This window comes from Dipodomys ordii, unplaced genomic scaffold, assembly GCF_000151885.1.
Source record: "Dipodomys ordii isolate 6190 unplaced genomic scaffold, Dord_2.0 Scaffold27, whole genome shotgun sequence".
Lineage (NCBI taxonomy): Eukaryota > Metazoa > Chordata > Mammalia > Rodentia > Heteromyidae > Dipodomys > Dipodomys ordii.
The window spans coordinates 2,062,507-2,072,420 of NW_012267243.1; the positions used below are offsets into that span (position 1 = coordinate 2,062,507).

Consider the following 9,914-nt stretch of genomic DNA (forward strand, 5'->3'; position numbering starts at 1 on the left):
CGATCTGAAGATGTGGCGCTCGCCATCTATTCAAGAACATTGGGCAAATGTCTTATTTGCTCAGAGCATCTTACATTTCCAGAATTAGTAGCTAAGCAGAAAGTATTTTGAGAGATTTGAGAACCTCAAAAATCCTCTATCCCAAACATCTGACCCCTTACATGATCATAATTCTTGAGGTTTACAAGCTAAGCTGATTCTGAACATGTAATTCTAATAGGCCATGTGTTTTTATAGATTTAAGTAATTCTGTTTATTGAATTATTTCATTTCTAATTTTCTGGCTCTTCTTTTTTTTCCTTTTTCTTTTACCACCCTCAATTTGTCTCTTTTTAAGCTGCTTTCTTCCTTTTCAATTATCCCTACATTTGTGTAATATCAAACTGAAAGACAGTCTTACACATTTTCTCCATAGATTTAAACTCTCCCTGAGTTTAGTATGATATTATCAAGACATTATAAAAAAATAAATGAATTCTTTTCCTCTTTTGTGATCAGAAATGACTTTTTTCCACCTGTAATTCAAGTTTCCTCCTATAGAAGCTTTTCTTTACATTGACTGGCAAATATTTAGTGTAAATTTATCTATCTATGTTTTCCTCTATACAAATCTACCTATTTCAGAATTCAACATAGAAATTAGATACAGTAAGGAAATAGCAACAGCCACCAATATTTTTTAAATACAACCATAATAGCATGCCATCATAAGTAATTTAAAATGTATGAATTGCATATTTGTAGAATATTTTATGTACTGTATCTAAACTGTCGTAGACAGTAGAGAAAAGAAATTGTGAAAAATAAAACTGTGGGTAAGGGGAAACTTATACATGAGCAAATTCTAAATATAAGTAAAGAAACAAAACATAAAAACAAATGAAAATTGTATAAATAAAAGGACAATAACTGAAATAGTAAGAAACACTGCAGATTTCAAAGGCACATTTCAGCAAACAGTAGAAACAATCAGTAAATAAACATGAACCAATAAACATCATAAAGTTGAAGAACAGAAAAGTATTTCAGAAAAGTAATCAGTTGTAATGACCTGTAAGATGCCATCAACCAGAGCAACATAGCTATGCAAGAATACTGGGGGAGGAGAGAAAACTAAAGGAAATAATGGCACAAAATTTTCTGAGCTAATGAAGTACAATAAAAGAAGCAATCAAGAAACTCAACCTATAAACAGAGAAGATAATCAAGGAAACCTACACCAATCACATGAAAATTACACCAAGAAAACCAAACAAAAGATTGGGGGGGGGGAAGTGTTGGCACAAATGTGGGAAAATGTACTTAAGAGAGGAATGTGATCTCATACAGTTCTGTGAATGATGTTAGATATAAATAGATAAAAGCAGATGACTAGACAGACAGATAGATAAACAGACAGATATTCTAGTTCTGTGTGTGCCCTGAAAATAACTGGATCTGGGCACTGGTAGCTCAAGTCTGTAACCCTAACTATTCAGGAGGCTGAGATCTGAGGATCATGGTTCAAATCCAGCCCATGCAGGAAAATCATGAGATTCTTAACTCCAATTAACCTCCAGAAAACCAGAAGTGGTGCTGTGGCTCAAAGTGGTAGAGCACTAGCCTAGGGTGAAAATCTCAGGGACAGCTCCCACACCCCTAAATTCAAGCCCCCCACAACTGACAAAAGACAAAAGGAATTGAAGGCAGAAGTTCAAGCAGTTATTTTTATACAAAAGTTTATAGTAGAATATTTACAATAAAAAATATAGAAGTGGATAGGCACCAATAATCCTAGCTACTCAGGAAGCTGAGACCTGAGGAATGGGGTTAGAAGCCAGCCTATGTAGGGAAGTTTGTGAAACTCTTAACTCCAAACCCAGAAATGGTGCTGTGGTTCAAGTGGCAGAGCATTAGCCTTGAGCACAAAAGCTGAGGGACAGCACTCAGACCCAAGGTTCAAGCTCCAGGACTAGCTAAATAAATAAATAAATAAAATATGGGATTGTAACTATATAACAGGCTGTAATATGCATATATAATCCAATATTACTCAGTCTTTGTGAAAGTTGAGCATCCTGATAAATGCCACAACATAGGTGAATCTGGATATTATTTAAATGTAAGAAGCCAATAGAAAAAAATAACAAATATTGTGTGATTCTATTTCTCTGAAGTGTAGAGACTAGTTGGAATCAGGTGTAATGATGGGTGACAGCATCTAGGGGCTAGGGAGGAACAGATGAATGGGGAGGTATTGTTTACTAGCACTACTTAGACTGAGAGATGAACAGATTCTAGAGTTGAATGGTGATGGAGAACAATACAGATATACTTAATATCATTAATTTGTACACTTAAATATACTACACATATATATGCTATGTTTAATTGCATGTCCTGTATATTTTATCATTACAATAACTGACTGGAATTTGCAAGGCTCTAAGTTAAGATTCATTTGATGGCCTCTTTCAAGAAAGAAATCTGAGTAATTATGTAGCTACTTGAACATTTCCAAACTAAAATCTGCTATTCTCACCTCCTACATCCTTAATCCAACTGGATTGAGAAAAAAAACACACTGGGTAAGAATTCCTTTGATAATTTTCCTGGAAGATGTGCTAGAGAAAAAGACAGCAAGATCTCTTTATGTGACATGAGGGCAGTTTAGTTTTATCTTCCAGTTTGGACTGGAATATAAAAATGGTGGGGGCGCGGGGATTTTAAAGATAGTAAGGACATAGAAGAAAGAGTGAACAAGGGGAATATCATTTTAAAATTATTATTATTTGAGTTGACTATGAGTTATTTGATTATGTTTAGAATATTCTAACACTTTATTCCTCCCTCAAAGCAGAGTATAGGGTAGTATAACAGAGAATAACCCAGTATTTAAAAATTCTATTAGAGGAATCATTCTATGAATAGAGTGGGAGGCTTATGGACATTGTCCTAGAGTTATGGAAATAGAAAAACTCTATCCTCAAGCTTTATCTCTTTCTTTAGTAATATATGTAAATGTATGTGTATATATAAATGCATAGTAATATACATACATTAAACGTATGTATATTATATATACTGTACATTGTGATATACATATATGTATATAGGCACATATATTTGTATATGTGTAAAGCAGAAGGCCAAACAAGAGAAAATCTGAGTCTCCCCAACACATTTGTCCTGTTGGGCTTCTCAGAGTATTCATGGCTGCAGATCCCCATCTTTGCAGTGGTCCTGGTCTCCCATATTCTCACTCTCATTGGAAAGAGCACCACCATCCTTCTGATCATGATGGAGCCCAGACTCCAGACATCCATGTACTTCTTCCTGGACAATTTCTTGCTACTGGACCTCTGTATCACCTGCACTATGGACATCAGCTTCTGGCCAACCTCTGGGTCCCAGAGAAGACAGTTTCCTCCTGGGGATGCATCACACAAGCCTACCACTTCCATTGGACAGGTGGTACTGAATGTGTCCTGTTATCAGTAATGGCCTTTGGTGGCTATGTGGCAATCTGCCATCCTCTCAGATACAGTCTCATCACGCATCCCTGGGCATGTGTGTGGCTGGTAGCTGTATCCTGGTTCTGTCCTGGCCAATTCCCTGCCATAGTCCACACTCACCCTCCAGCTTCCCCACTGTGGTCATCACACCCTGGACCACCTGCTCTAATACACCTGGCTGGTGAAGACACTATGGCTAACCACCTCTCCTTGACTCTGGGTGACATCCCTTTTGCACTGATGTCTCCCCTCTGGTGCTCATCTCCTACACGCTCATTGCTAGGGCTGTGCTAAAGTTACCAACAGCTGAAGAAAAGCACAAGGCACTCAGCACCTGCAGTTCCCACTTAGTGGTTGTCACCATGTACTTTGAGTCAGCCATCTACATGTACTTCCAGCCTACCACCAGCAGCACTCAGGCCTAGTTCCTGTATTTCTTCTATTGTATCATCACTCCACTACTCAATCCACTCATCTTCACCCTGAGAAACAAGGACATGAAGGCAGCAAGGAAGAGGATCCTACAACTCCAGGGAAGGAGGAAGTATTTCAAAGCCAGATTTGTTAATTGGCTATTGATTCTTTGAGAGTTTGTATATGAATATGTGTATCTTTAAGACTAGATCCTGTAAATGAGAAAAAAATTGTGCCATATTTTCCTTTGTATCTTGATTTATCTTTCCCAACATGATTTCCAAATCCATCTAATAACCTGACAATGGCACAATTTCACTTTTCTTATGGTTCAGTAATATTTCTTATGGTTCAGTAATATTCTCTTTATCCATTCATCAGTTGTTGGGTTTATTAGCTGATTCCTCTACTTGGCCATTCTGAACAAAACTGCAATAAATATGAATATGTGTGTTGTACAAGTACTATATGCATGTATTTATATGTATATGTATCTTCTTTAGTAATTATCAAATCATATTTTATAATTTCTTCTCTCCTGAAATGTAATTATCATGATAAATTTTGTGTTTATCACTCTCGCTATTTTTGTGTTGTATAGCTATTTGAGAATAAAATGAAAAACTAAAGCAAAAAATTATGAATAGGTAGATGTTTCTCTTGTATATTGATTTACCTTCCTTTCATATACATGCCAAGAATGATATAGTGGAATCACAAAATACTTCTGTTTTCAGTTGTTTAAGAACCCTCCATATGCTGCTTTTCATGGTGCTTGCTACCTACATTCTCACCAATGTTGTATGATGTAGGGCTAGATCTCCAGCAGGAGGTAAGTGTGAACGACGCGCACAAGGAACACACGTCGGGAGAACAGGCTTAAGCAGGACTCGTTTATTCTTGCACAAGGGGGGGATTTTATAGCCCCAGCTTTCCCAACCTCCTGAGTCCTTCCCAGCCAATTACTTAGTGGGGAGTTGATGTAAGGCACGTGTGATGGGCACTGCTTGGTGACAGGCACTGATTGGTCCCCCGGGGGCATGTAGGGAGCGTGGACAGCTCATGGCTGGCAAGCTAGGCAGACGTGCCTGTGGGTCACCTCTCTATGAGAAGGAAGTGTGCTTCAACTGCTACTCGAGCTGACTCACCCAGATCTGACCGGCTCTACCCACAGTATGAGAGTTCCATGTATCTACATTCTCAGCCAGTCTGGGCTGGCTCTTATCTTCAATGAATCACCAAATGTCAGATGTAGAGCTGTAGTTCAAGTGCTAGTGTCAAACTTGAGTGCAAAGGATAAGCCAGAATGCAAGGCCCTGTGTTGAAGCCCCAGAACCAGCACACACAAAACAGTAGCTATTTATTAGCCATCATAGTCCAGCTGAGCAGGGATAAATTCTCCAGACTGACTTTAAAGGATGAAAAAAATCCTTTGATCACTGTGAGTTTCGTCTCTCAAGTACTCTATGCTCCTATCCTGATTTCTCTCTAAAGTTTTTCAATTTGAAAACAAGCTTTTTATTTCTTAGTGAGCAGTGACCTGTCCACTGGCAAGCACAGTCCACACTGACACACTTTTTTTTTCAAAAAATACTTCCAAATATAAATGTAGTGAATGCACATGGAACAATCAAAAAGAATTGTCACCTAAAATATAGCTTGATTAAAGCACTGATAATTTAATGTTTCCTCTTTTAGACATTGAGAGAAAATTATTTTGCCCATGCAAATGACCTCACCCCTCAGCTCTTCAATATTTTCTCTGATTTGGTTCCAGACTCGCCAGTCAATGCTTGTGACTCAAAGCATGCTCCATGGACCTGCTCTACAGGCATCATCTGAGAACTTGCTAGAAATGCAGATCCCACCATTCTGTCACCACAGGACATTTGCACTCCCCATTCTCTTTTGTCTTCAAGGCTAGTCCTGCAGTTACCTGAACAACTCACTTTCCTTCTACATTCCACTCTCTGTTCAGATGTCACCTGGGAGGAAAGCTATTTCACTCCCCTTTTCTCCCTATAGCCTAGCATTTATAATCCCATAGCATTCTTTGTATGCATTCATCTAAAAAGTTCTCCCCAGAAATATTTATGGGAAATTCACACTATGCCAGATGCTGTTCTAAACTCCTGAGAACACAGAGGAGAAGAAGATAAACTTCCTATGCCAACCTACTCTCTGGGTAATATTTCATCTCTTTTGGTTTATTTATGTCTCCAAGAAGAGGCCTAATTCCCATTGCAGGTACCAGGACTTGAACCTTCTTTTTGAGAGACAAGTTTCCAATGTGCTTTTGTGCTGTGCTGAGCACATTGTGCTTGGTTGTCTTTAATCTCAGTGAAATGCACAAGGACAGCTTTCCTGCAGTAGAAATGTCCCTTCCTTGATGTCAATTTCCAATCACATAGCTGGTGGTTGTCTTGCCTGTGTGCAAATTGTCTGAGTTTAAACATTCCTTAGTGTGGAACCAAAAAATGTGTTAGCATCAGCAACACGACCAAGCTTCAGAAAACCTTCAAGGGGAAAAGCTTATGTCCCCATACTTCTTCCTGCATCTTTATTATGGTTTAGGTATTTGCTTTCTCAGTTTCCTAAGGGATGGTGCTCTATCACTTAAACCGTCTCCAGCCTGGCTTTTTGCTGGCTAATTGGAGATAGAGTCTTGTGGATTTTTTTGTTGAGGTTGGCTTTGAAATTCAGGCCTCCAGGGCTCAGCCTCCTGAACAGCTAGGATTACAGGTGTGAGCCACTGGCACCCAACTAAAGTTGAAATTAATTACTAATGTAACAGAATAAAAGGTAGGATTTTTTAAGTTCCCGGTATATTTTAGATATGAGACCCTTGTCTGTTGTATGGCTAGTGAAGATCTTCTCCCAATCCGTGGGCTTTTCTATTTATCTTGCTAACTATGTCCTTTGCCATGCAGAAGCTCTGCAACTTCATGCAATCCCATTTGTCCAACCTATCTTTGATTTGTTGTGTTTCTGAGTCTCTATTAAGAAAATTTCATCCTGTGCCAAGGAGACCTAGGGTTTCTCCTATTCCATCCTGTAATGTTTTCACAGTGTCTGCTTTGACTCCGAGGTCTTTGATCCATTTGGAGTTGATTCCGGTGCAGGGTTTGAAGATTTGTTTTGGGGGGATTTTAAAAAATTAAATCCCCCCAAAACAAATCTTCAAAGAAACAACTGCCCAATAAATAAGTGGGCTAAAGACTTAAAGAGAAACTTCTCTGAAGAGGAAAGAAGGATGGCCAATAGACACATGAAGAAATGCTCAACCTCCCTAGACATAAAAGAAATGCAAATCAAAACAACATTGAGATACCACCTCACCCCAGTTAGAAGGGCTAGAATCAAGAACTCTAGTAACAACAGATGCTGGAGGGGATGTGGACAGAAGGGAACCTTACTGCATTGTTGATGGGAGTGAAAATTGTTCAACCACTTTGGAAAGAAGTATGGAGGTTCCTCAAAAGACTCCACATAGAGCTCATCTATGACCCAGCAATCCCACTTTTGGGCATTTACCCAAATGATCACAAACACGAACACACTAAAGCTACCAGTACAACTATTTTTATTGCAGCATTATTTACCATAACTAAGATATAGAACCAACCCAGATGCCCCTCAGTAGATGAATGGATCAAGAAAATGTGTTATATATACACAATGAAATCCTATGCCTCCATCAGAAACATTGCCCCATTTGTTAGGAAATGGAAAGGCTTGGAAAAAATTATATTAAGTAAGCCAGGCCCAAAGAAACACATGTCCCATGGTTTCCCTTATTTACAATAGCTAGTATATGTCTAAGTCAAGCAGAAAAGGTTAGATAAGTTGATGTTAGGGGAATGAACCCCAAGATAAGTATTCAAATGTTTGTTTTTTCCTTTCATGCAATTGTCTCTAACATAAGATGATTTCTTTGTTACTTTGTATGTCCCTCCCCCCACGGTATAACCCATGCTTTTACTGTATTTGATGTTGGTATAATTTGTGGAGGGGATGGGAAAAAACAAATCGTTTAACTAGGGATACAGGTGGACTCATTACAACAATGAGATGTACAAGTCTTTATGTCGAAAAACGAACTTTACAACTTTGGTGGGGGGTGGGGGGAGGACCGGGTGGGGGAAGAAGGAGGGAGTATGGGAAGGGATGGGAAGGGGAAACAAAGAGGTGGCAACAATGCTTGATAAGAAATGTACTCGTTATCTTGCCCATGTAATTGTAACTCCTTTGTACGGTATTCTCACAATAAAAAAAAAAAAAGAGAGAGACAGAGAAAAAAAAAGAAGGCCCTTGTCAGGAATGCCACAACACTGTTAGTGGGAATGTAAACTGGTTCTAACACTCTGGAAATAGCATGGATGTTCCTCAAAAGACTACACATAGAGATCCCCTATGACCCAGCAATTCCATTCTTGGGCATTTACCAAATGGTCACAAACAAGGCTACATTAAAGCTACCAGCACAACCATGTTCACTGAAGCATTATTTAACATAGCTAGGATATAGAACCAACACAGATGCCCCTCAGTAGATGAATGAATAAAGAAAATGTGGTATTTATACACCATGGAATTTTATGCTTCCATCAGAAAGAATGACTTTTCCCCATTAGTAAGGAAATGGAATGACTTGGGAAAAATCATATTAGGTGAAGTAAGCCATAACCCCGCAAAAATAGGCTCCATGGTTTCCCTAATTTGTAATAAATAGTATATGCCTAGGATAGTCCTGGTAGAGGTTCACAGTAGCTCAACAGTTATGTACATATGACCATATAAAATGATGCTAATTGAAATGAACTCCAAGATATGAAAACAAAGAGTATTTTTTAATGTACTGTGTGAAGTTATTTCTTCTGTCTTTCATTTTTTCCCTTTGGTTTATCCCCTGTTGTCACTGTTTTTATTCCAGTACCCTGTGTCTTGTATACAGTTTATCAGATTTGGGGAAGGAAAGGACTAAGGATGAACCAGTGCAACAGTGATACTCACAAGACACTATGTTAGAGATTAAATTTACAATTTGGGGGGAAGGAAAATCATGGAGAGGGAAAGTGGGAGGAAACAGGGCAGGGGAGACACTGTTCAACAAGAAATACACTCATTACCTTACTTATGTAATTGTAACCCCTGTGTATCACCTTTCAAATAAAATAAAATATTAAACCGGGTGCCGGTGGGTCACACCTGTAATCCTAGCTACTCAGGAGGCTGGGATCTGAGGATCATGGTTCAAAGCCAGCCAGGGCAGGAAAAGCCATGAAACTCTTATCTCCAATAAACCACCAGAAAAACCAGAAGTGGTGCTGTGGTTCAAGTGGTAGCATGGTAGCCTTCAGCTAAAGAGCTGAGGGACAGGGCTCAGACCCAGATTCAAGCCCCATGACCAACATTTCCTGCCTCAAGACTAATTTTCCTTCCAACATTTAAAAGACTTTTACACCCATTAATATATGTCTCTATACAACACAAAAAAAGAGGGAACATGGTGCTGTGAAAAGCACAATGAAGCTAGGCACCGGTGGCTCACGCCTGTAATCCTAGCTACTCAGGAGGCTGAGATCTGAGGATCAGGGTTCTAAGCCAGCCTGGGCAGGAAAGTCCGTTAGACTCTTATCTCCAATAAAGCACTAGAAAACCAGAAGTGGTGCTGTGGCTCAAGCAGTTGAGCACTTGTCTTGAGCTAAAGAACACAAGGACAGGAGATCGAGACAAGATGGCGGAGGAGAAGCTGGAATCTGAACAAGCTCTCGCACAGAAAGCAGTTTTAGAGTTCCAGTGAACAGTCCCAAGCCAGAGAAACACACCAAGTGTGCCATCACAGGACAGAGAGTTAGACAGGAGAGGGAGAGCCAAGGCAAGAATACACATCTGATCGCTAGCCAGCAGCTGCCGCTGGCGGCGGCGGCAGCAGGGTCTGGTGGAGACTGCATACCTGAGCGCTCACACAGAGAGTCCGGGACGAAGGAGCCAGACGCAGCGGGC

At 39.6% G+C, this 9,914-nt stretch overlaps 1 pseudogene; it reads left to right on the forward strand.

The window, feature by feature from the left end:
- Positions 1–3,111: 3,111 nt before the first annotated feature.
- Positions 3,112–4,081, forward strand: LOC105985097 (annotated as a pseudogene).
- The last annotated feature ends 5,833 nt before the right edge of the window (positions 4,082–9,914 follow it).